We start from the raw sequence: 27760 nt of genomic DNA on the forward strand, positions 1-27760 counted from the left end.
AGTAGCCGTAATGGCAACACAGTGCTTGGAGTTCGGCTATTCTTCTGCAGAACCAGCGGTATCGGAATATATTGATCCGCATAAGAAGCGCTTTCGGTTTCTGATCGTTTTTATTGAGCGCTGCTCTAAACTTTACATTTGCTCGTACTAGTTTTCCCTATGAACAAAACACATTTCCCTAATTACATGATTTCACTTTTTTCTTTTCAACAAGTAGAAATAAATAAAATATAATTCCATATAAAAGCCCCAGGCAGGATGGTTGGTGGTCTAAGGCGTTGCATTCAGGTTGCAGTTTCTCCTTGAGGCGTTTGTTGAAATTCCACTTCTGACAAAGAAGTTAGAGTAGAAACGATAAAATCCCTAGGTAGAAAACATCTCTCATTTCACGTGTTTAATGTTAATTGTCTCAGTGGTTGCCTCGGTGATTGATGGATCTTCTCTCTTGCAGGGTGACGGCAATCTTCTTCAGAGAGGGAGTCTCACACGCACGGCTTTTCTTCATCAAGAGCGGAAACAACAGAAACAGGCTTCAAACTGAAATGAATTACTTCATGAGCGTTTATGACCGTCTATAAAAAGCTGAGAGCAAGTGAAAACGTCTTTTGAAATGAGGAAATGTCTGCTGACAGTAAACAGAGCTCACGCTGAGCTGCGGACAAGCGCTCCTCATTAGTACAGTGCTGAGTACCCCCGCTTGTTGCGCGGGAGACCGGGGTACGTTTCTGTGACAGGGCGCTGGTTTAATTTTTTAACAACCTGACTTCACTTAAAAAGTGTGTACTGTGTGTACTGTGTTTCAGACTTGTTAGTGCAGTAGAATATGGAGATCATCTCCAGCTCCGAAATCAAATGCAACAAAAAGTCATACTGAACAAAGTCAGAGCCCAGCTGAACGTGTGCTCAGTGTAGTGCTCAGGACTCAGGAGCATTGTTGAGTTCTAATTAGTACGAACTGCAGGGGTTCTGAATCAGAACATTTCAATTTATCTGATCAGTAAATTAAAATGCAGGACACTGTAAAATAGGATTATTACTGTGTCTCTGTCTCGTTTGTATATAACCGAATGTCCCTCACAGTTTAAAAGATACCAGTAAGGACACACAACTACTAATGTGATACTTATTGGAAATAGTCCCAAAACAAGCACGTCTGGCAGCTGGTAGACTCCTGTAATTTTGCAGTGACAGAACACTTAGAAGATGTGCAATCTATTTAAATATGAATTTACTAAATTTCAGTTCTCTTCACTCCCCGGCATAACTGAACTCTCACTGTCGCATACTAAAGGCTTTACATGCATTAGCTGTGATAAAGCTTCTAATAAACACATAATGAAACTTAGTTTTGTTCTTCATGGTGATCCTCTTCTCGATCCAAATGAAATGTTTAATATGATCCCCCGAGACAAAAAATGAGTCCATTTCCGCCTGGAATGATTGATGCCTCATCAAACATTTTGTAATATCCCCGGACGTTTATACAGTAGAATCTTGGTTCGTGGGTTAAATTCAAGGTAAAAAAGACTAATAAACGAGTTGGAAACGATGTCGATCTGTGATTTAAATCATCCGGAACATTGCACAACATTGGGCAGTATGTGACAGAGAGCAGCACCTGACATTCCTTCGATAGCTCAGCTGGTAGAGTGAAGGACTGTAGTGGGAACAGCTGGGAATCCTTAAATTGCTAGTTTGACTCCGGCTCGAAGGAAGGTACTTTAATCAAATAGTTAAAATAGCGAATCTGTTTCATTCAGACGTTGATCAAAAGCTCAATAAATGAAGAAGCAGAGGCTCCTGTTCTGAATTCAGCTCACGTCTGATTGTCTTGTTTTGGCCAAGATCTGATCTTTCAATTAAGGGACTACTCTGTCTGCTTTGTAATTCAAAAATACATACAAATGTCAAGTTTTTTGTAGATATAAAGGTTTTCTCTGTTTTCAAAGGATAGCTACTTAATTGGCTTTATGATTTGGTATTGATTTTGTATCGTTGTATTATTAAGTTTGTGCTTTCTGTGTTTTTATCGTATTGTGAACTTATTTTTTAAACAAATGCTTACAAAGGCAGACAAGGCACACATCTGTTTATACCAGCGGTGAATTGTACATTTTTATTAAGTACAATCTACTGTGCACTTTTGGGAGTATAACAGGTTCGATATAAAGTGGCAAAAATATAAAAGGGAAAAATACCCCAGACTGCGTGTAAAGGCCTCGTTGTGACTGTTTTATTTTTAGATAAAGATGGCGTACTGTGCACAAAATGTTGCAGAAACACAATCTGATATTTTAATAACTATTATTTTAATAATTTGACAAGTATGAGGCCCCGGATCCAAATCTTCAGTCCTGATATTTTTAAAAATGATATCTTCCCTTCCTCTCGTGGAAGTCACGCGATGTGAACAATTGTTTTTTTTTTCACGTTGCGATCCAAAGAGCCTCAGACGCACAGTCAACAGTAACCAAACCAGGATGGATTCTGCTGGGAGCCGGACTGAGCTCATTCTCACTCCCTGTGCTGAAAACAGAATTATCTCTTCCCCGAACATCGTCTACAGCTGCTAGATATTGCTCTGCGTCCTACTGCTCCAGCAATTCCTTTGACCAAAGACAGATCACTTGTGCGCTTTTAACCTTCTTGCAGCTACAGGCGAGACTGAAGCTGGAGATGTGAAGGCACCCGCTGGTGCATGTTCTCCAAATTTCACAATCGCGACAGACTTCTCTTTTTTTAAAAAAGTAGATATAGCCCTGAAAAAAGCATTAGCTTTATCAGTTTTTACATTAATCAAACATGATATTTTTATTACATTTGTTTAAACATATATAGCGCTTTTCTGGACACTCCACTCAAAGCGCTTTAGAGGTAATGGGGACTCCCCTAGTGCGCCAGAACACTCACCACACATCAGCTATTAGTGGGGAGGAGAGCAGAGTGATGAAGCCAGTTCAGAGATGGGGATTATTAGGAGGCCATGACTGGTAAGGGTCAATGGGAAATTGGGCCAGGATGCCGGGGTTACACCCCTACTCTTTCGAGAGACGACCTGGGATTTTTAATGACCACAGAGTCAGGACCTCGGTTTTACGTCTCAGCCAAAGGACGGCACCTGTTTACAGTCCAGTGTCCCCGTCATAATACTGGGGCATTAGAACCCACACAGACCCGCCCAGCGACAGAAACCAGACGGTACCGTGTGTCGGGCTCGGCTGCGAGCAGGACAATGACGTTACGGGGACAAAGTAGAGAAAATCAAAACGGTTCTATAAAAGACCTGTGTCAGCTGTCAGTTCACAGTCTGGACTCTAAATCCACTGATCCAATTTCAAATATCTCTAACACCTGAGCTGCGGCTTCTTTCGAGTAGTTATTCAGGAGAACATTATGTTAATCATATAGATGAAACGTTTAATATATTCAGGTGGGTAGCTACGTCAGCATTCGAATCTGCAAAGGAACAAGTAATACTGTAGGTTTATTCCATGCTGAAAATAGAAGAGAGAAAACAAACCTGAAGAAGGTTTCACAGCTGAAACGTTATGTTTTCTCTCTTCTCTTTTCAGCATGGAATAAACCTATTCCCAGTGGGCGGTGATTCGTCGAATATACGTATATTCACAGCGAAAATACGGCTATACGTATATAAACGTCGTTGCGACGTATAATCAACGTCGAATTGCAACCGTAAAATTGACGACATTAATAAACGCATATATAACGTCGAAAACACATCTAACACAGTGCCTGAGGCTTTTTACTGTATATATCGTGTGTGCCGCAACTAGGAGTATACGGCACTCTGCATAGTGTACGAAGTAAATTTATTTTATTATTTTATTAATAAATATAATAAATAAATTAATTACTGTGAAAATAATTTACTTCGTACTTCGTACTTCGAAGTAAATTTATTTTATTATTTTATTAATAAATATAATAAATAAATTAATTACTGCGAAAATAATTTACTTCGTACACTGTGCAGAGTGCCGTATACTCCTAGTTTTAAAACTGACAAAAATGTAGAAAACACGTTTCTCACTTAGAATTTAAGATGGGGGTGGGGTATTACTAGTAGCGGCGCAGAACTCACCATGGTGCAATTCATTTACGTGACGGGCTAGTGGTTTAATGGATAACGCGTCTGATTTCGTTTTATAAGATTGTCGATTCGACTTCTCCCGGGGTTTTGTGATTTAAATCAGGCTTTTTGTGCAGTGTGCCTTTTCTCTTGTCGTGTTCAAGATGATTCGCTGCATAAGCTCCTGACTGGGTGTTTTGTACTGCTCTGTTATTTCATTCAGATTACTTAAGTGGTGTACAGATAAAACCCAACTGCGTGGTGTAATTTCCGGGTTCGGCAAACACATGCAACACAGCACCTGCAAACACATCAGCTGATCTCGACGTGAGTTGAACACACAACTTTCTGATCTGGAGTCAGACACGCTACCGTTGCACCACTAGGTCACTCGCCACAAGTGCTTTTAACTCCCCCAAAGAGAAAAATCAGCGTCCCTGAAAAAGATTTTTTTCATTCTCTCCTGTGAGGAGCGCCGCTCTTCCAACGAGGGTCTCTTCTTCCCAGACCACAGATTATTCTTCCCGCCAGTCTCTCTCACAGAGAGCAGACACACCGTCTCCACTAATGTGTTTACTACATCTATATATCTGACCCCCTACAGCCCCGATATACAGCCCGGATATTCGATATTCCCCAATAAAGAACAAAAAATATTCCTGGATAGGATATTTACCACCAGCCTCGTGAACATCTCATCTTGACCTCTTCAAGGAGGAGCACAATTAACACAGAATCCTCTCTCCATTTAGCAAATAACACAAAACACTGTTTACATGTCAAGACAGAAAACCAGGCTGCTCCAGGTGAGGCTTAAACTCACAACCTCGGCATGACCACTAATGGTGTCATTTTACATGGCCTGAACCAGGAAAGAGTTTGGAAGTTATGTCAAGAAGTTATGGTGTTGTTTTAATACTTGCCTACTCTTTTAATTTTTCGGTCAAATCTTTTATTTGGGAGTACTTTCAATTGATGTTAATCCTTGTCCCGATGCACGATTCTGGGCCATGGTGCATCTTGAATAATGTTCTTATAGGCTTCAGTTTGGAAAAGTGCGCTCTTCAGAAGCTACCGAAACCGCTAATGGTTACATAACACCTAATGCAAAAGCAACGGTCGGGTTTGAAAAAGAATATTACTTGCTATGAATACAAACACTGTTACAGGAGGGGTGTTAGGGCTATTTTAGCTTAGATCATCCATTCATCTTACATTTCTTCTCCATCTATATCAACAGCGAAATCGCTACTGAGCGCTAAAGGCAGGTCCTGGTAATACAATCTTCTTAAGAAAACATTTTTCAAACTATTTCTACTACCATACGTCAAGTAAAAGATACCGATTGCACGCAACTAATAAAATCTCTTTTCCAGGGACCTTGTAGCTAGATGCAAATTACAATCGAAAATGTATCAGCTTTAAAATGTTCTTTTGGATCCACAGGATGATCAGCATGAACCATCAAAGAGCCTGTAGCTGCAAGAAGGTTAAAAGCGCACAAGTGATCTGTCTTTGGTCAAAGGAATTGCTGGAGCAGTAGGACGCAGAGCAATATCTAGCAGCTGTAGACGATGTTCGGGGAAGAGATAATTCTGTTTTCAGCACAGGGAGTGAGAATGAGCTCAGTCCGGCTCCCAGCAGAATCCATTCTGGTTTGGTTACTGTCAGACTGTGCGTCTGAGGCTCTTTGGATCGCAACATGAAAAAAAAAGAACAAAAAACATTTGCTCACATCTTGTGATTTCCACGAGAGGAAGAGAAGATATCACAATATCGTGCACAGTACGCCATTTTTTTCTAAAAATACAGTAGATTGTACTTAATAAAAATGTACAATTCATCGCTGGTATAACAGATGTGTGCTGTGTTTGCCTTTGTAAGCATTTGTTTAAAAAAGAAGTTCACAATATGATAAAAAACACAGAAAGCACAAACTTAATAATATAACGATACAAAATCAATACCAAATCATAAAGCCAATTAAGTACCTATCCTTTGAAAACAGTGACATTTGTATCTACTTTTGAATTACAAATCAGACAGAGTAGTCTCTTAATTCAAAGATCAGATCTTGGCCAAAACAAGACAATTAGATGTTAGTTGAATTCGGAACAAGAGCCTCTGCTTCATCGTTTATTGAGCTTTTGATCAACGTCTGAGTGAAAAAGATTCGCTATTTTAACTCTTTGATTAAAGTTCACAAAAGCACCTTCCTTCGAGCTGGAGTGAAAACAGCGACTTAAGGATTCCTAACTGTTTCTAATATAGTCCGCCACGCTACCAACTGAGCTATCGAAGGGATCTAAAGTACTCCTCTCTGGCACATATTGCCCAATGTAGTGAAATATTCCGGGTGATTAATTCGACATCAAGTTTCCAACTCGTTTCCTTAGTCTTGTTTACCTTGAATTTAAGCCACAAACCAGGATTCTACTGTATAAACTTCCGGGGATGTTACAAAATGTTTGATGGGGCATCAATCATTACAGGCGGAAATTCACTCCTTTTTTTTCTCGAGGCATCATATTAAACATTTCATTTGGATCGAGAAGAGGATCATCATGAGAGACAGAACAAACTGTTTGATTCCGTCTTTATTGGGAGCTGTATCACAGCTAATGGATGTAAAGCCTTCAGTATGCGATAGTGAGAGTTCAGTTATGCCAGGGAGTGGGAGTGAAGAGAACTGAACTGAAATTGAGTAAATTCATATTTAAATAGAGTGTAAATCATCAAAGTGTTCTGTCACTTAAAACGTATTACAACACTACCAGGAGTGGGGATCGAACCCATGTGGACTTTCGTCTATTGGATCTTAAGTCCAACACCTTAACCACTCGGCCATCCTGGTCTATAGCAATATGCTGCTCAGTTGTTTAACATTTACATATGATTCAACAATTAAAAAAAATAAACCAGCGCCCTGTCACAGAAACGTACCCCGGTCTCCCGCGCAACAAGCAGGGGTACTCAGCACTGTACTAACGAGGAGCGCTTGTCCGCAGCTCAGCGTGAGCTCTGTTTACTGTCAGCAGACATTTCCTCATTTCCAAAGACGTTTTCGCCTGCTCTCAGTAATTAATGTCGGTTTGAAGTCTGTTCCTGTTGTCTCCGCTCTTGACGAAGAGCAGCCTAACGTAGGAGACTCCCTCTCTCCAGAATTTTGCCATCACCCTGCAAGAGAGAAGAGCCATCAACCACCGAGGCAACCACTAAGACACTTAACATTAAACACATGAAATGTGAGATGTTTTTTTACTTAGGGATGTTATCGTTTCTACTCTAACTTCGTTGTCAGAAGTGGGATTTGAACAAACATCTCTAGGGGAAACCACAACCTGAACGCAACGCCTTGGACCATCAGCCATCCTGCCTGTGGCGCTTAAATGGAATGATATGTTTTATTTATTTCTACTTGATGAAAAAAAAGTAAAATGTATTTAGGGAAATGTCTTTTTTCATGGGGAAAACAAGCCTGAGCAAATGTAAAGTTTAGAGCAGCGCTCAATAAAAACTATCTGAAACCGGTAGCGCTTCTTATGCGGATCAGTATTTTCCGATACCACTGGTTCTGCAGAAGAAATAAGAAAAGCTGAACTCCAAGCACTGTGTTGCCATTACTGCTACTCTGGCTGTAGCTGCTATAAGATCTACTCAGCGGGTACAGAATGTTGTATGAGGTCGGACTGGTTTGCGATGTCTAAATAACAGTATGCGAATTTTCAGCACAGGGAGTGAGAATGAGCTCAGTCCGGCTCCCAGCAGAATCCATTCTGGTTTGGTTACTGTCAGACTGGGCGTCTGAGGCTCTTTGGATCGCAACGTGAAAAAAAAAGAACAAAAAACAATTGCTCACATCGTGTGATTTCCACGAGAGGAAGGGAAGATATCACTTTAAAAAAAAAACAGAACTGAAGATTTGGATCCGGGGCCTCATACTTATCAAATTATTAAAATAATAATTATTAAAATATCAGATTGTGTTTCTGCAACATTTCGTGCACAGTACGCCGTATTTAACAATAAAACAACAGTCACAACGAGGGCTTTACACGCAGTCCGGGGTATTTTCCCCTTTTATATTTTTCCCACTTTATATCGAACCTGTTATACTCCCAAAAGTGCAGAGTAGCTTGTAAATAAAAATGTACAATTCACCGCTGGTATAAACAGATGTGTGCCTTGTTTGCCTTTGTAAGCATTTGTTTCAAAAATAAGTCCACAATACGTTAAAAACACAAAAAACACAAACTCAATAATATAACGATACAAAATCAATTCCAAATCATAAAGCCAATTAAGTACATATCCTTTCCTTTGAAAACAGAGAACACCTTTATATCTACAAAAAAAAAAACGTGACATTTGTGTATACTTTTGAATTACAAAGCCGACAGAGTAGTCCCTAAATTCAAAGATCAGATTTTGGCCAAAACAAGACATTCAGACGGGAGTTTAATTCGGAACAAGAGCCTCTGCTTCGTGGTTTATTGAGCTTTTGATCAACGTCTGAGTGAAAAAGATTTGCTATTTTAACTCTTTGATTAAAGTTCACAAAAAGCACCTTTCTTCAAGCCGCAGTCGAACCAGCGACCTAAGGATGCCTCACCATTTCCACTACAGTCCTCCGCGCTACCAACTGAGCTATCGAAGGGAAGTTAGGAAGACTGTTTATCTTGAATTTAAGCCACGAATCAGGTTTCTGCAGTATGAACTTCCGGGGATATTACAAAATGTTTGATGGGGCATCAATCGTTCCAGGCGGATATTGACACCTTTTTTTCTCGAGGGATCATATTAAACATTTCATTAGTATCGAGAGGAGGATCACCATGAGACACAGAACAGTTTCATTCTGTCTTTATTAGAAAGTAGTGTTTGTGCTACATTAATACTATTTTCGTGGAAATATAGAAGTTGTAATTTTTAAAACTTATATTTGAATCGAAATGTGGTTTTGAGTTAAATATTAGCATGTTAATGTAATTAGTTTGTGTTTGTCATTACTATATATATTCCCATGTTACTATAATTTGAAGCTGAAGTTTACTAGTTGTGTTTTTTATGATGATTATCATGTTTATTACAATATTGTATAAAATGCATAATTTGAACTACATATTTTTCAGGTGTGAATAATTGTATATTTTCAGAATAAATTTCTAAACCAAATCATTGGCTTGATTTACTAGTTTCTACACCTGTAAGACCTATCTTTGATGTATAATAGACCTTTAACTACATAGGTATAACAGTCCTCTAAATGTATCCGTATAATAGAACTCCAACCATTTATGTATAATGGACATACTGTATAATCAGAGATGTCTAATTGACGTATAATGATATACGTATATTAGAATTTCATTCTAGACCCATTACGGACCACATTTATATGTCTAAGGTATGCGTTTAATCAACGTACTGTATATTCTACAGTACATCTTTTGCCCACTGGGGAGACACTACAACAGGTAACACCCCGTGTGAAAAATCATGAGCATCTGTAAAAGCTCTCTACCTGCCCGCTCTTAACAGAGACGTGACGAGGGTCTAAAGGGACATTTTGAGCCGTAGAAACATTTTATCATTCTGTACTTTCCTGTGCAGTCAGGCCAATTCCACTTCAACTGCGCCCGACAACGGAGGTCGTTTTGAAAACAACGAGAGTAAAGGGACACTGCACGTCTGCAGAACATCACGTCCGAGTTTCAGGACAGTAACATCAGTGATTGGAAGCTAGGGAGTTTCAGGTCTGTTATAGGTTCATGAAAGTTATACCTTTGCAATAAATATTTCAGAATCCCAGTCAAATCCAGTACAATTGCTGCACAGATCTGCATTCTACAATAAGAAAACTGTCCGTTTAATCAAACACGCCGCATAAAGCATTTTTAAAACAGGAGATATTGTTTTGGAATGCATCTTTCTATAAAAATAAAATGATTTGAAGGGCGCTATAAGCAGAGGTGTGAAAGCCTGCTCTACAGAAGAACTATATCCAGAGGTGCCAAATAAGTCGAGGTTTCACCTCGTGAGAGAAAGCATCTCAGAAAACGAAGTTGCAGTTGCTTCCATGCGTCATAACACCACTAGGTCAAACAACAAGAGCTGAAGAGCCGCTGTCGAGAGTAACGCGGCCGAGCTCTCTAAGGAGCTGGATTAAAGCTCCAGTCTCTTCATGAGCATCTGTTGGAGTCACACCGCTGCTATGTATCTCCTTGTTAAAACTCTTTTAAGGTGCGGTGGCCAAGTGGTAAGGCATTGGTTTTATAAACCCAAGTTTGTGGGTTCAAGCCCCGCCTGTGTCTGCTTCATTTGTCACCACTTTCCTTTAGTTTCAAAGTCTTAAAAAAACTCGCAATGTAGGAGTCTCTGTAGTAAGAAGAACATAACTGTCGCCAGTAATTAGGGTTCTTGCATATTCTGCCCTGTTTTTTATTCTACAAAGCCTGTCTCTCTTCACACCCATCTTCCGAATGATCGCCTCAGCATTGGGAAGGAACGTGCATTTGGTATAGATCCACTCCACAGTCTGATCACAAACAGATCGAGTGAGCTGTCAGTCTAGGTTGGAAGTAAGGTTCGAAAGCACTTAAAATCTGACTTAGGAACGAGAAGACCGTGTTTTTTTTTTAAACAAGAAAACGATAAAATTATATAAGTAGTGGGACAAAACATTGTCTGCCTGCAAGACTATGTCATGCTTAACGCCACAAATTGTTTTCGTCCAGTCGTGTCAATCGTCCTAAAGTTACGGAAAATCGGATGCAACTGGTGCATTCAGCATACATTTCTTCAGGATAGTCGTATGGTTTAAAATTATGAATTCATAGGTTCGTGTCTTTTAAGCTTTGTGTTCCGCTCTCCAAATAGAGGCTTGGGTTCAAATCCCACTCCTGACAATTTTACCCTGTCTTACACTGTTCCAGTCCTCTTGTGCTCGCTGGCAATCACAATAGGAGGCAAACAGAGAAACTGCTTAGCAAGAACATAATGGACAGGAAAAAGCTTAGTGAATGCTTGAATGTGATTAGCAGAAGTAAGGTATGCATTCAAATGTTGAAGCCCGAATTATAAAAGCAGCAGAAGAAAGGTGCAGCACAATGCAATTTGTGAGAATTCGTGGGATTTTATGTTGCTTGGACTTCTTTCAAGCCTACGAAGGGAGTCACCCCTTTCCATTTTCATTTTCAAACTTCAGAACCGAATAACAAAAAGGTTTCATGTAAGACAGCATTCCGTTGGAAATACGGGTTCCACAATGTATTTGGCGAACCTGAATGAAATATTTTAGTGCCTGCTCAAATCCGAGGAATTAAAAAAAAAACTTGGAAAATCAACTCTTGCAGTAAATATCATAAATTTAAAGCGTGTAGTCTGCATGAACAGAGCAACGCAGCAGTCTGTAAAAATGAAGCCACAAGTCCTCTTTTATCTCGGGCAGTGCATTCCAATAAGATGGCTCTGCAGAAGACATGAGAAATGCCGAATTCGTTGTTGCCATTATTGCTACTCCTGCTACTGTAGTTTTAAGCTCTAATCAGCGGGCATGTACAGTTGTACAGGGGCTAGACTACTTTGCGCCGTCCAAATTCCATTATGTGAATTTAAGGTTTTATTAATAACAGAATTAACTATACAATGCGTGCTCAAAAACCGCTACACATTAGCTTAAAAAGCAGCCGTGTTTTAACAAAGTGTGGTATTCGAACAGTAAACACTGAAGTATTTAATACTTACTTGTGAGCAGATCTTCCTCGATTCAGACACACTCCTGCTCACCCGATGCTTTCAGAGCAATATCTGAAACGAGGCTCAAAATGGAAAGAAAGCTGAATCAGGCAAAGGTCATAAGGCACTCGGGATCACTGAACACTATCACGTCCTGCTTGCACTGTCCAACTAAAAGCTTAGAGGGATCAGAAAGGACACAAAAAACCCTTGAATCCACAATCTTGAACTTAAGGGTCGCCAGGTCTCCTCTATTACAACAGTAATATTACTAGCGTTGATTCAACATAGTATAGTAGGCTGAGACTTTGAATGCAATGGGATGGTGGCCAAGAGCTAAGTTGTCGGTCTTCTAAACCTACTGTGCCTTCCTTATTCACCGCCATGTTATTTTATCTAGCTCATCAAGTAACTTGCAAAACGTCTCTACTTGTTACTCTGTCTCAAAATTGTAGTGCAAAGTTATCTGTTAAAGCCTTAACAGAATGCAGAAATCAAATATATGGGATTTGTTAAGAACTTTATTGTCTTTTCACAAATTAATACAGAATAATACAAAGAAGACATTTTATAGTCTTATATTGAAACCATGAAACCTATGCACACATTCACAAGAGATTACAATAGAAAAACGCATTTGCTCCAGAAAATTAGATCGCATATGATGTTAAATAATTTCTTAAAATCACACTAAATTGCGATCTTGAAACCAAAATTAGAAATATTGAAAACAACCTTTGTTCCCCAGGAAGAAAAGCTGTTTTACACTGATGGGACCCGGTTTTAGGTAATCAAGATTGGGAAGACAACTGCGCCCTAGCAAAGGAAAATGTTACACAAACTTTGGAAAGCACACTCTGAATCCATCCGTATATTTGATTTCCAAGATCCGTTCAAGGCAACTTGGCTCGTCACAAGCAAATCATTTCAGGGAAGAAATTCAGTTTAGTCAACTACTGGTGCATTCAGCACAGCTTTTGCTCTTGCTTGTCAGGATGGCTGAGTGGTCTAAGGTGCCAAACTCAAGAATGTGTGTCTTTCAAGCTAGCTTGGGTGTTCTGGTCTCCAAATGGAGGGGTGGGCTCAAATCCCACTCCTAACAGCTTCCATTTTTACCTCTCTTGAATTGTTCCAGTGCTAGCTGACAGTGAATGACTGTAAAAGCAGCAGAAGTAAGCAAGCAACTCAGTGCAATTTGTGAGTATTCTGCACTATTAAAATCCATGGGTTTTCATACTTTTTGGAATTCGTAGCTCAAGAAGTGACTCCTGTTTCATTTTCTATTCACCAACTCGATTTGCATTCTGCCCCTCACACCTCACAACAGAATAACAAACGGCTTCATGAGCCAAAGGATTCCCATGCAGATACAGTTTGCACTATTTATTAGGTAACCCAAATGAAATATTTTAGTGTTGTCTCAAATGTAAGGAATTTCATGAAACCTCAGAATGGAACGCTTGCAGAAAATGGCAGCAATTCAAAGCTTGTAGGCAGCATGAACAGACCAAGGCAGCTCTAAGTTACAGCGATCTGAAGCCACAATTCCTTATTGCGCTCGGCAGTGCTTTCCGAGTCGATGGCTCTGCATAAGAAATGAGAAATGCTGGACTCCAAATACGATCTTGCCATTCCCAGTGAACAAAAGACGTATAGTATACGTCTATTAAACGCATACCTTAGACGTCTAAATGTGGTCCGCAATTCGTCTAGAATGAAATTCTAATATACGTCTATTGTAATACGTCAGTTATATGTCTATTATTAGATGTTCATAAAACATAAATGGTTGGAGTTCTATTATACGGATAAATTTAGAGGACTATTATACATATATGGTTGGAGTTCCGTATAACTTTAGAGGTCTATTATACGTATATGGTTAGAGGTCTATTATACGGATAACTTTAGAGGTCTATTATAAAATATTTTTATTTCTTGTCCAGAGTGAACAGAAGGAATCTTCACATGGGCTTCTGTGTTTGGTGGGCACTGTGTGAGTACAGTCTCCCTCTTGGCCTCCCTTTCCTTCTGTACAGAAGGCTTAGGAGCCTTGACCTGTTTCCACACTTTGCCTTTCTAGTGATCCACCAAAGGTTCCACTCTGAGTCGCATGCCCTTTTCTTTTTCTACCCGTTTGAGCTTGCTGTATGACATCAAACACCTTTCAACCTCAGTGTCAATCAATGTCTCACTGTGTAAGACATCTCCCATGGCAGCCTTGAGGTAAAAGCTTCCTGCTTTTCCTCTCTGTTTTACTGCCTGCTCTGTGACTTCAGGGGTGGAGTCAGCACTCGCTTGGGAGTGGCTGACCTCATCCAGGCAGGAACCCTTCCATTCAATCAGATAGACTGAGGGAGGGAGAGGGGGCGGGTCTCCGCCTCCTCCAGTGGAGAGTATCAGCTCATTCACGCTTCCGGCAGCCTTGGGGAGCTGTTGTCTCTGTCCTAATAAAACTTGTTCAAGCCTGGCCAGGCGGGCGGCTACTGAATCCTTCTGTTCAGCTTTATCTAGCCCTTTCCCTCCCCCGGTGTTCTCATGGCACTTAGGACGCTGGGTGCGGTCCTGTGTGCCTGCTTTGTAACGGGGCTTAGCCAGCTCAGGAGCCTGTGCTCCTTCGAGCAGGAGGGAGTTAACCCTGCTGGCTCTGATGGCGAATACAGTCGCTTTAACAGCTTTTTGCTCAGAGCGACGTTGGACATCATACTCCCAGGCTTTCTGCGCGAATCTCCTAATATCAGTCATTTTCATGGTCTGTGCATCTGTATGCATTAAGATCATCTTTCTGACTGACGGGTGGAGATTCGCAATGAATAAACCCTTGAAATGTGTGTTTTAGCAACCATCGTTAAACTAGTACGAAATCACAGTTTTACCACAGAAAACCACAAGATCAAGTATGCAATCAACCCGGTAGATCGCAAAAGATCACAAAACACTCAAGCACTGCTTAAAGAGCAAGGGGAACTTTTTGTCTTCGGCTTTCAGCACTCTGTATTGTCGTGTATGAAACCCACAGTGTTTTATATGAATTATTCCGCTTGGTTGACTCATTTAAGTCTTGCCACGCCCACCCAGGGACGCCAAATTAAATTTAGTGTGCTCTCTGAAGGCACCAGTTCTGTAGGGTTTTGGCATTTACTGGGACAATTATTAATTGTAGCAGTAAATCACAAAATGATTCTTTTAATGGCTTTAGAATCCAACCATGCGCTATAACTCAAACAACACACACACACAGGTACTAATACACGAGGATACATTTATTAATACATAGAATATGCATGTAAACCAAACAGATCTTATCGAGAGGGTTAACAGAATACAAAAGGTATATATTCAATCAGTTACGAAGAGTTACATATATCAAGAGGAAATACGTTCAGTATATCATTCAATTAGACCGTTTCGTAAATGAACTTGGTTATAACTTCTACATTGGATACTCAAAACAAGTACATAACTCTTAGGAATTAAATTGATATCAATTGGTTGGGATAACAATTGAATTCTCGAGCTGTAATGCATTGAAGTTGAATTCTCATCCAATCTCTGGGGATTCAGATCTCCTGCGGGCTCTCTGGCTCCGTGCCAGGCTGTGCTGTGCGGCTTGCGATGGTGCGCTGCTGACGCTCACTGACCGGCTAGTTAGTGTTGGCTTTAACTACCAAAGTTTGTGCACAGGAGAAAAGATGACTGTGGGTCCCAGCAAGTCAGGAAGAGGACCGGTTCGTTCCTGATGAAGCGCTAGTTCTGAATAGTGATTCAGCTGTCCACAGTTCCGACCTGTTCACGAGGCTTACTGCTGATGCTAACCTCGGGTGGATCCTCTGGTTACTCTCTGGCAACCTCCGCTCTAGACTCTTAGAACAAAGGAAAGTTCTGGCACTCGAACCCACTGGCCGTTCCGTGGTTGTCCGGGCTGAGTCTCAGGATGGTCAGGAGGCGCGCTGCGAGAATGTCCTTCCCTTGGGAGCCTTCTGCTCCTGGGTCGTCCTGCCCTGGAATTCTCCTTTGAATTGTCCGAAAAAGTTCACAGAATTCTCTCAGGCCCTCTGTGTTGCCTGTTGTTACCTGGAGGAACTTCAGCTCGTTGATTGGCTGAAAGTTCCATGGGCATCAGAGTCCCACGTGCGTTACTCGGCCCTACCAGTCCCTGATTGGTTGATCAAGGTGAGATATGAGTCACTTACTCCTGACACTTAGGAATGCAGTCCAGATGTCCATCTGGCACTCCCTAGACAGATAGGCACCAATGGTTGACCATTGATCATGATAGCCAGGCTTAGCTAAGTGCATCCCCCTTTGGGAGCTGTCCCTTATCAACAGAAAATATCTTTAAATCAGCCTACATGAATAGTTTCTCTGTGGCTGCACCACAGAGATGAACAGAGAGATGAGGCCTCATTTGGGAAAGCACCGCAACACTTAATTCTGTCTTATTAACAAGCATTACCGCTACACGGGTTTGCTTAAACCTTTGATAAAAAAAGTGATCTGATCTGAAACTACCCAGCTTACAATCTCTGAGGTAGTTGTCACTAAACTCGGACGTGATGTGGCACACATGTGCCGTGTGCCTTTACTTTTGTAAAAAACTGGTATCGGGAAAAGTTTCTTTATATTTCTTTTGATTAGCATGCAAGAAAATGTGATCATTACCTATGGAATTTCCCGCCAGCGTGGAGCTTGAATTCACAACCTTGAGATTCAGTGTTCAAGAGTCACAGAAGAGGTCGGCCTGGTCTTCAGTTTGCCAACGATAAGCTCCGGCAGTGCTCCTCTGTAAAGCAGATTGTTCGGATCGGTTATGTGGGACGGCACTTCGATACTAAGATCGTTTGCAGCACACGCATGGTTTCCCCCCTTCACGCAAAAAACATAGACGAAGGAAGCTCTCTTGTCTTGGGCTGCTGAATTCCGGATTTAAAGCGCTCTGGGTGCCAGCTAAGTCTCTAACAAGCACACTATAAAGACAGGAATTACACTTTGCTCACGTCACGCATGGAATGGCGAGGCTACTTGTTCCATTATTATCTAGTCTCACCTCATATGGCGCCGATTCCTGGTTTTCATTTAAGAAAGAGCACTGCAAACACCGTAAACAGTGCAAAACGTGTGATGAAAGAAGTCTTTTCCCCCCTTTGTCTAAAGCAGAACACAGCGGAGTCATGCCGAGGGTTGTGAGATCAAGATTTCAGCGGAGCACTGTCGTCTACGTCTTTAGCTACATGAGTTGGACATCCTCTTGTACACGGAAAGCAGATTGAGATCCTCTGACATGAAAAGTGCCAGATAAAAGCCATTTCTCATCCTTTCTCTTCGTGCTGGAGCTATCGCACGTAAATGAGGCAACTTGCAAGGCGAGCAGGCTCGGTGCACCCCGAACGCAGATGTCTCAGAGCAGTTGAGACGTGTCCAAGTGGCTGTCAAAGGACAGCACTTTGCCGCCGCCGTGGCTTAGTTGGCTAAAGCGCCTGTCTAGTAAACAGGAAATCCTTGGTCCGATTCCCAGCGGTGCCTTTCTTCCTGTCTTACTGTACAGAATTTATCTTTACAGGCAAATCCCACGCCTTTTAATTCAGGTGAATGCAAGTGTTCGTTTCCTTTCTGGAACAACTTGTTTTGAAAGAAATCTATACAGCTTGCGAAAGATGAAACACAAATCTTGCTTATCAGTGAAGAAGAGGTACTCCCAGCAGGCCAGCTAATACCAGCAAAGTTTTTTTTTTTCACCCTAACCCAGAGAATGGAGAAAAGCGAGGCGCCTGTGGCTCTGCAGTGTAATCAGTTCGCGAGTTCGGCGGTTAGCTGAAAGAGTGGTAAATGGAGCTCGCCCCAGCCCGTCCTTATTCTTTTAAAGAGGATAAAAAATTAACTTCGCCGCCATTACTACCAGCTTTAAAAGACTGCCATGGGCATGGAAAAAAACACACTACAGATGACTTTTCTGGAACCGAAGCAGAGATTCCTTTACGAACCAACTAATAAAGCTCAGCCAGTGAATACTGTTAACAGAATGTGAAAGCACGATCAACTTTGTAACTGCAACCACAGGAAAAACAGCAAGAAGCAGGCTCCATTCCCCATTTAAATCTGTTGTGCGAGGCATGCTTCTTGAACGCATGAAGTAAATCCCACGATCGCTTTTGAACTTGGACAAAGTACTTCCAAAGGAGCACTATGCGCAAAGATTTAACAAGCTCAACCCCCGCCAACGATTCGGTGTGAAGAAGCAGAACATTCAAGTTTCACAGACAGAAGCGGCACGCCAGCACAGCCAACATTAAAACGGAGGGCACACTACGATTTGCATTGACACAAAAGTGATCTGGGCAGACGTCGTTCCCTGCATAACGCAAAAAGTGGCAAAGCGCTTTTGGGTAGAGAGGACGCAAGAAGGTTTTTGTTTTGTGCCTTGATGTCAAGCTGAGAAAGCATCTTTAAACACTTTGCTTAGTTTCTCGAGAGACTGCCAAAAAGCAGTTCCCTCCCTTTCGTCTGAAGCCAGTTGAAAGGGGGTCGCAACAGAAGCACCTGGCAGCGGTGGGATTCGAACCCACACCCCCAAAGAGACTGGAGTCTTAATCCAGCGCCTTAGACCGCTCGGCCACACTACCCACTGTACCCTGTCTCTTTGTCTCATTACCTGCTCGGAGGAAGCCTGGTGGGTTTTGCTTTTGTCGCCCGACTTAGTGGCGTTATGACCGTGGAACTGACTGCACCTGCTTTTTCTGAGATGCTTCCCCTCTCATGGCGAGATCTCGACTTCTTTAACACCTCTGGATAAAGATCTTCTGTGGAGCAGGTTTCAGACCTCTGCGTACAGCACCCTTGATGTCATTTTATTTTTACAGCAGCCGCATCCGGAAAGTTGTGTCTTTTACGTTTTATTTGAACAACAAAACTACATACAATACAAACAAGAGCACATATAACGTATCAAGAAAATCATCAGGGGCACATGCTATAATACAATTACACTTTATGAAAAACGATTACACAAGGTAAATATTGATAAGGTCCGCACAGCTTGTTCTTACATTTCGAAAGAGTCCGTAAATACCCCTTTACGTCTATTTTGAACTGTTCAAACGTAGGACTCTTCCCAGACCATTTCACTTTATACCACATTCCTAAACGAGGATGCATCTCCTGTTTTAGAACTATTTCGGCCGTGTGGCTTATACAACACACCCACAGTATTCTAATGGTGGACTGCAGATCTGTGCTATAGTTCAGTCGAATTCGAAGGATCCAGCAATCGTACTGGATTTGACTGGGATTCTGAAATGTCTCTTGCAAAAGTATTCGGGTTTGCTTGAACCTTTGATAAAAAAAGTGATCTGATCTGAAACTACCCAGCTTACAATCTCTGAGGTAGTTGTCACTAAACTCGGACGTGATGTGGCACACATGTGCCGTGTGCCTTTACTTTTGTAAAAAACTGGTATCGGGAAAAGTTTCTTTATATTTCTTTTGATTAGCATGCAAGAAAATGTGATCATTACCTATGGAATTTCCCGCCAGCGTGGAGCTTGAATTCACAACCTTGAGATTCAGTGTTCAAGAGTCACAGAAGAGGTCGGCCTGGTCTTCAGTTTGCCAACGATAAGCTCCGGCAGTGCTCCTCTGTAAAGCAGATTGTTCGGATCGGTTATGTGGGACGGCACTTCGATACTAAGATCGTTTGCAGCACACGCATGGTTTCCCACCTTCACGCAAAAAACATAGACGAAGGAAGCTCTCTTGTCTTGGGCTGCTGACTCCCGGATTTAAAGCGCTCTGGGTGCCAGCTAAGTCTCTAACAAGCACACAATAAAGACAGGAATTACACTTTGCTCACGTCACGCATGGAGTGGTGAGGCTACTTGTTCCAATATTATCTAGTCACACCTCATATGGTGCCGATTCCTGGTTTTCATTTAAGAAAGAGCACTGGAAACACCGTAAACAGTGCAAAACGTGTGATGAAAGAAGTCTTTTCCCCCCTTTGTCAAAAGCAGAACACAGCGGAGTCATGCCGAGGGTTGTGAGATCAAGATTTCAGTGGAGCACTGTCGTCTACGTCTTTAGCTACATGAGTTGGACATCCTCTTGTACACGGAAAGCAGATTGAGATCCTCTGACATGAAAAGTGCCAGATAAAAGCCATTTCTCATCCTTTCTCTTAGTGGTGGAGCTATCGCATGTAAATGAGACAACTTGCAAGGCGAGCGGGCTCGGTGCACACTGAACGCAGATGTCTCAGAGCAGTTGAGACGTGTCCAAGTGGCTGTCAAAGAACAGCACTTTCCGGCGCCGTGGCTTAGTTGGCTAAAGCGCCTGTCTAGTAAACAGGAGATCCTGGGTCCGATTCCCAGCGGTGCCTTTCTTCCTGTCTTACTGTACAGAATTTATCCTTACGGGCAAATCCCATGCCTTTTAATTCAGGTGAATGCAAGTGTTCGTTTCCTTTCTGGAACAACTTGTTTTGAAAGAAATCTATACAGCTTGCGAAAGATGAAACACAAATCTTGCTTATCAGTGAAGTGAATTGTACGAGAAATAGGAGGAATCTTTTCTCTCCTATGGAGCATGAGCTGAATCAGGAATGAGACATTTCGTGTGTTTGTGCATATGTCAACGCATGACCTACATCGTAAAACTAAAACTAAATTAAAAACTAACATTAAGTTTTCAGAGACATTCATTTATATACAAACAAGAGATAGACAAAGCAATAATTCTACATTAAATTGTCCTGCATTGATCAGACTAATTGAAATGGTCTGATTCAGAGCCTGTGCAGCTCGTGCTAATACAACATTTTCCTTTGATTTCCTTTGAGGGTGGAGTTGTCTTTAAAATCTGGATTAAATAAAAATGAGTGACGTCAGTGTAAAACAGCTTTCCTTCTTGGGGAACAACGGTTGTGTTCCATATTTCTAATTATTTTGGTTTCAAGATAGCAATTTAGTATGTAACATAAAAGCCAACTGGATAAAGCTGTTACACGTCATTTACAATGGTCTTTCAACTAATAGCCTGTGCAGGGATCAAACCCCAGCTGTTGGTACGAGTTGCGTAAGGCTCTGCAACATGCATATGAGAAACTAACCTCTGCTTCTTCATTATATACACAGTGATCTATATATGCGGGCTTACTGCCCCCTACGGGCTCTGTATTTGATTGCGGTACAAGACTGGCCGTGGAGAAATGAAGTGAAGAGGGTGTGTTCATTAAAAGGCTCATATCGTCCCTGGGAGGGCTCAAACCACCACCCTTTTGGTTAACAACCGAGCCACAAAGACTCATGTACAGCTTAACACTTCTCGGTCTCGGTGTAAGTGATACACTCCGTAAAATTTCTGGAGAATCATTTGTTTTTAAAGGAAAATCGCCAACAGCGGCAGAGATCTATTGGAGTTTTTTCATTCTATACTGCAATTTCTAAAGGGTAACCTGTGAAAATACGAATTTTGACGAGAAGGGATGGACATATAAGGTCAGTAGGCTTGGGGAATTGGACCTTATGGTGAAGGCTGCGGGCTCGGCATCAGCAGAAGCTGATCAATATCGGTTGACTCCGATATACTTTGACAACTGAACTTCTGGATTTAGAGACATTTACCTTAGTGTCGGTATACTAAGATGTTTTGGTAACGAGGAAGGAGGGACAAAGCAAATTGGCAGAATGTGTGCTATTTTGTTGACTACAAGTCCTCACATGCCAGAGGGTCAATTTTAAAAAAAACCGTAACAGTATAATCTCTTGTACTTCACAATTTAATAGTGTCTGTTACATTGTGTCTCACACCTCAGTGTCAGAATTGTGAGACGAGTTTGTAATCAGGAGGGAGGGCCATAGCAATTCAGCAGAAATCGCATTCACCTTTTCCCAATGCATTCTCACATGCCATTTTCTCACATGCCATGCTCAGAGGGTCATATTTTTCAAATGGTATCATAAAATGTCCTGAAGTTCAGGATTTTGACAGTCTGTTATATTGTGTCTCACACCTTGATGTCAGAAATATGAGACAATTTTAAAATCAGGAGGGAGGGCCCTAGCAATATAGCAAACATTGCATTTACCATTTGACAATGTATTCTCTCATGCCATGTTCAGAGGGTCGTATTTAAAAAACGGTACAGTACAATGTCCTGAAGTTCAGGATTTTGATAGTCTTTTCCATTGTCTCTCACACATCTGTGTCAGCATTTTTAGACATTTTTATAACCAGAAGGTAGGTTCGATCACCCTCTGCTCATCCTCAGTTAACCATATAGTCTCATATGCCATGTTCTAAATGTCCCATTTAAAACTGCTATATTAAAATTTCTTGTAAAATGCAAGAGTTTGAGACTTTTTATGATCAGAAGGCAAGGTCTTGGAAAATATGCAGAAAGTGCCAGTGAATTTACGTTTTGCCTTTGTCTTATTTACTCGTGGTATAACATGCCAGTTTGTTTTATTGTGAGTTGTGTTTCTGAAATGTGTTTCATACAAAAATGCAATTTGGACAGTCTCTACTTACATATTCCCCTTTACTGAGGAAATGTACAGTAATACATCCGGATAAGTATTTTTAAAAATGACTGTAGAGAGCCATCTACAGGCGAAAGACGACAAAACATCACAGCAGCAGCATTTAAGATGGAACGAAAAACGCAAAGCAGCAGCTGGCGAATAAGAAGCGAACTTCAGCCTCGTTAATGCAATAGCATTAGGTGAGGTGGAAAAATATTTCTTGCTCTGAATCTTAACATTTTTATAGGAGGTGTTCTAGGACCTCTTGCCTCAGAAAAAAGAAACTGCCAGTACATCACTTATTTCTACTCCATCAATAGCAGCAGTGTTATCAGTACTGAGCCCTAAATGTAGGTCCTATCATCATATAAAAAGTCGAAAGTATCGACTGCATTCAACTGATAAAATGTATCTTCTATGAGAGTTATATCTTTATCCAAAATACATCGGAAACAAATTTGCACGTTTTTGGGGGGGGATCCTGAAGACTGAGACTCAAAACTTTTTTTTCCTTCTTTCCAAGAGGAAGGATTATTCAGATGCAAACATTGTCCCAAAATCAATGTACTCTCCATTGATATTCAAATTCTCAAATTCTTCATCTGAACGTCGATATTGAAATATGATATCGTACAAATTGTGGTTTTCTTTTTAAAGCAAATTTTATGCTTTAAATTAAATAAATTGTATTTATTATGAATGTGCCGGAATTTTTTCAGTACTTTAGAGGGTTCTGCCATTTTAGATGTTATGCTGTTCCTGTCTGATTTATCAAATGTGTCATTTAAATCTCCAGTCATTTCTATATCAGTCTGAAGGCCTTGCAGTAAAGATTGCAATTCATCCAAAAATGCCAATTTTCCCACTGGTGATACATACAAGGAAATGAATGTATATTTTCCCCCCAAATCAACAAATTTAAGATCAAATACCTCCCTCATCTGCAGGTGGAGATAATAATGTCAGAATAAATACAGGTTTAAAAGTCAGGAGCATTGATAGTCCTATTTTAAAATGACACTAAAATGCTCACAATATATTAAAAAGCTCTGTAAAATTCAAAAATAATAAAAAAATATTAAAACAAGGTACAAAGAAATAATACACAGTTATAAAGCTCAGGAATTATCAATGTGAAGTTACAATGGGTTGCTTGTGTTTCATGTGATTTAAAAAATAAAATGTTTGCAAAAAATCCACTTACAATATGCTAAAAATGGCAAGAATACTTAACTTTTTACTACCAGTGACATATTTAGCCAATGTCCGCCTGGAATTTCCTCCCCCTTAAACATTTGTTATATCTCTGCAGCAGAACATAGCAGGAGCCTGGTTCAGGTCTTAAATTGAAGCTAACCCCCTTGGCTTTGAGTGTGAATAGTCAAATTTCTTATATTTCTTAATGTGTCCACTCAGCAGACAAACATATGAAAAAAAACAAAAAAAACAGCTGGCGAACATTTTTTTTCGGTCTTCAGAGGTCAGAGTTTTCAACTATATGCATGTCAAGGGCCTGGGAATGATTTGAAAACCTTGTTCTATGTGGTTACTAGCTTGGATAAAAATTTGGGACAAATTGATCAATTAGAAAAAATTCTACATCATGTTTTGTGAAGACTGGACCTGGAATGAAATTTCACACCTACAGTATAATAAAAAATCGTAAAAATATTGAAAATAATAAGAATAAAAACCATTGCAATTGCTATAAAAACCTTAAGACACTGCTAGAGAGCCTTTACCTGCTGTTATGCAATGAAAAAAAACCTCAGAGTTGCCTTCTGGTGTGAAAAAAAGGAGCACTGATAAGAAACTGATAAAAAACTGATTGATTATCCCTTCTGAGTCAATGATTGACAGCTAGAAATGCAGCCTGAAGCTTCTAGAGGAAGTCTCACCCCCTAAGGGCTCTGAATGGCTGAAAATACAAAGAATGACAGCGGCTTTTACCAATCAAATCGCCTTATTTCTGGCGCTCGTTCTTCAAACATTTACTACGTAATCAGTAACGTTTACTAGTCTCTAGCTCTTGAGATAAACTAGTCTGGGTTATTTTGGATATATATCATGCTCCAGAATAAGGTAAAAACATGGGATATATATATGCTGGTTTTTGCTTTTGCGGTTTTGTTGGTAAAAATGTATGATATTGACATGCTGGGCTGGCCAGGTGATCGGGTGTTTTTATTGGGATTCTGCTAGTTCATTAATTTATTGGTTTATTGCATAATAGTGTCATGTCTGTGGAAACAAACTTTATGATTTTGTTGTGGTGATATTTGAGAATACGTGCATGTGAGAAAATTTGTGGAGCGGTTTCAAACAAACGTTGTTTATCTCGCGTTTATCTTAAAAATAATAAGTGTCATCTGGGGAGACAGGAGTGGTCCTCGGTGACCGCGATCCGGACTAAGTTAACAGGTGTGTAATTTAAAAAAAAACAAGTTAAAAATAAATGCTAAATGGGTTTAACATTCAGGAATGTAATTGGTCAGATGCTTACGATAAGTGATGCTGGTGTTTCGTGTGATTTAGCGAATTCAAAAAAATATTCATTTTAAAAACGGCAAGAGCTCGTATGAAAAAAAAGTTCGTAAGTATCTTTGTTACAACAGCCGCGCCAGAACTATTCAGATACTGTACATCAGAAAAGTACCTGAACTTGACTGGTTTATATTCAGTTATGTGCATTGGGAACGAAAGGGAGACTTAGATGGATTTTATTAGGGGTTTAGTAATCAGAAAATTTATTTTTACACGTTTGTGCCTACAAGCAGAAATAACTTCCTGCTTTCAGCGCTTTTTTGGTTTCTGCTTGTAACCTCGAACAGAGAAACCCAGTACTGACTCACAGAAACACCCCGGAGTTTCTGTGTTTCTGGGATTTAAGAGGGATGTATGCAGCGGTGTTATGAGTCTGGAAGGAGGAGACGCGCATTCCGCACGGGGAGCGTAGAGCAATGAGACGCACCTGCTGCGCGCTGAGTCCTGTCCTATATAACCGCTGAGCACGGACACACAGAGTCTCCAGCCAGTGCTGGAGATTTATGATTTCAATGGTTTTTTTTCCTTTTGAGCAGAAGCTGGGTTTCTTCCTCTAGTTAAAGTTATTGGAGTTGTGGTTACTGTGCTAGACCGTCGGGAATAAAGATAAGAGTGCTTTCTTGATACTTCACAAGAGTATACATAATTCACGAGCTGTATTAAAAAAAATGAACTGGAAGAAAAGCAATAGGGCTGGAGTTTATAGACTGTGATGCAAATACGAGAGTAGGAGAGGAGGGGACTAGTTCAGGAGCACAACCGGCCCTCTCCTGCCCATTCTCCCACCAGGGTCTGTTGTAACCCAGTGTGAAATTCAGTGAAATTGCAGTTCAGCTTTTGATCACTCAGCTGCTTTGCCCTGGGAATATGGGGCAAATAAAGGAGATACCAACCAGACTAGAGGGAGAGTTTTTATTCCCAAGGGATGACTTGTTTTACAACAGCAGGCAACTTAAAGAAAAAGAAAACCTGTGTTCTGCTGCTCCAGGTTGGTTCCACTGGGAACAAGTGTGGCCAGGAGCTCATGAGCAGTAATTAGGGGTTGTTTCCACAAGGGGGGCTGGAGTAAGTTAGATGTCAAGGGCAATAAAACTCATTAGACCTAATTGACCAGTTAAAGTGAGTTGTTCTGCTTTCTGCACAGAAACCAGTGCTCTCTTCTCAATGTGTGGGTGAGTCTCTCAGTGATATAACAGCTAGGCAGGACTTCCACTGTGGTCTATTTCATCACCTGTGACCCCATCTTCCAAAGACAACAGTCCAATCTAGCATAGAGTGTCCCGGACTGCTCCGTCAGTGACAGTGAGAGGTTTATCTTGTCTCTTGTTCCGCCAGAATGTAACAAATAGTGACCCCTTAATGGAGGAAACTTTAGCTTTTGTAGGTAATTATACCACTTGACAATGTTACAGGTGTTGGGGGGGGGGAACCCCTAGTGATCCCACAGTCTCACATAGACAATGGCCAGTCTACACAAACCTCCAGTCAACACAGCCCTGACCCCTGTTATGTCACCCAGGTCAACACTGTGAGACAATGATTATTTAGGAAAATTGTAAGGAATGCATTCCAAAGCAGTCAATGGAAGTATGGAATTAAAATAGTCGAGTCTTGATAAATAGAGTATATTATCTATTTATTATACCTTTACAGATGCAGCCATTCAAAGTGCGCGTTACAGACACGTACCGCAGGTGGCGTCGCGCAGCGTGACGCAAGATGACGCGTGGCACCGCAGTACGTGATTGGTTGACCAACAGGGGCACTCGTGGTCCGTTGGTCTGTCGTAGAAAGACTTACTGTACAGTAAACGTCTTTGCTGTGCCCGTTGTAGATATTGAATTTTACCACTGAAGGGAAATCTTAGTAGCTGAGCATAAAAAGAATAGGAGCATACTGTAACGCGTGTGAAGGCAATAAACTATATTAATTTTGGAACATAAACATACAGTATATACAGTAGCTGGTCTTGGTACTTTAAAGAAAAAAATACACACCAGTATTCCATTTCTCCCTAAACATTTTAAGCTTCGAAGTCTTTAACTAACGTGATACCGAAGTCAACAAGCATACTTTTAGAATTTGATTAAAAGGGAATATAATATGGAATCGCGTATCTAAAGAATTTAATAACGGTGTGATTATATCCGTGTACTGCGACAGGGTTGTGTAGGGCTGTTTCGCCTCTCACTTCATGCAACTGTACCAGGAAGAGGATTTCTTTCTATTCGAAACGTGTATTTTAAAAGTTTAAGAAGTAAAAACCTTACAGCGTACACAGATTTCTAAACTGATCAGGATCGTTATCTTTGTCTTATGCATAATAATGTTCACCGCTCTGTCCAGCAAATGAATAATAAACTTTATTTTATATAGCGTTTTAAACGAATAAGTAATTAGATTGCTCATAAACCTAATCACTTGCTTTTTCTTTTTATTTAGGCTCAGATTTCAACTATAGATCGTATTATTAATAACCATAATAACAACCAACCAACAAAAACAACCATATAAACAATACCAACCAAAAACATAGATAACGACCACAATACAAAATCAAATATATCAAACCAATATACTCTCGCAATTCCTACAATTATCATAATCCCGCCCCTTATGCAAAACCAAACCCTCCTCCCATCTCAGTTTCTCCTCTTTATCATAAACAAAATCCACTTCAATTTTCAACATAAAGCCTTACTGCTTGCTGGGTTTTTGAGGGGGGGTGTCTTTCGCTGGAAATCTCACCTGCTTCTACTTTACGAGTACAACCCCCTCTCTGCAGGAGTGCTGGCTGTGACGAATTAAACCGGTTTCACAAGTATTGTAGGAAGTACAGTGTTAACTGGTAGATGGGCACCTCAATTAAGTCGCT

General features: G+C 40.7%; 4 non-coding genes across 4 annotated transcripts; 2 read left to right on the forward strand and 2 right to left on the reverse strand.

Moving 5' to 3' along the window:
- Window positions 1–6861: 6861 nt before the first annotated feature.
- On the reverse strand, window positions 6862–6944 carry trnal-uaa (transfer RNA leucine (anticodon UAA)). The gene has a single exon. It is a non-coding gene; the product is annotated as a tRNA-Leu (tRNA).
- Window positions 6945–10332: 3388 nt separating this feature from the next.
- On the forward strand, window positions 10333–10404 carry trnai-uau (transfer RNA isoleucine (anticodon UAU)). The gene has a single exon. It is a non-coding gene; the product is annotated as a tRNA-Ile (tRNA).
- A 7961-nt stretch (window positions 10405–18365) lies between these two features.
- Window positions 18366–18447, reverse strand: trnal-aag (transfer RNA leucine (anticodon AAG)). The gene has a single exon. It is a non-coding gene; the product is annotated as a tRNA-Leu (tRNA).
- Window positions 18448–20124: 1677 nt separating this feature from the next.
- Window positions 20125–20198, forward strand: trnat-agu (transfer RNA threonine (anticodon AGU)). Its single transcript has one exon. It is a non-coding gene; the product is annotated as a tRNA-Thr (tRNA).
- The last annotated feature ends 7562 nt before the right edge of the window (window positions 20199–27760 follow it).

This window comes from Atractosteus spatula, assembly GCF_055471065.1.
Source record: "Atractosteus spatula isolate fAtrSpa1 chromosome 10 unlocalized genomic scaffold, fAtrSpa1.hap1 SUPER_10_unloc_9, whole genome shotgun sequence".
NCBI classification, from domain to species: Eukaryota; Metazoa; Chordata; class Actinopteri; order Semionotiformes; family Lepisosteidae; genus Atractosteus; species Atractosteus spatula.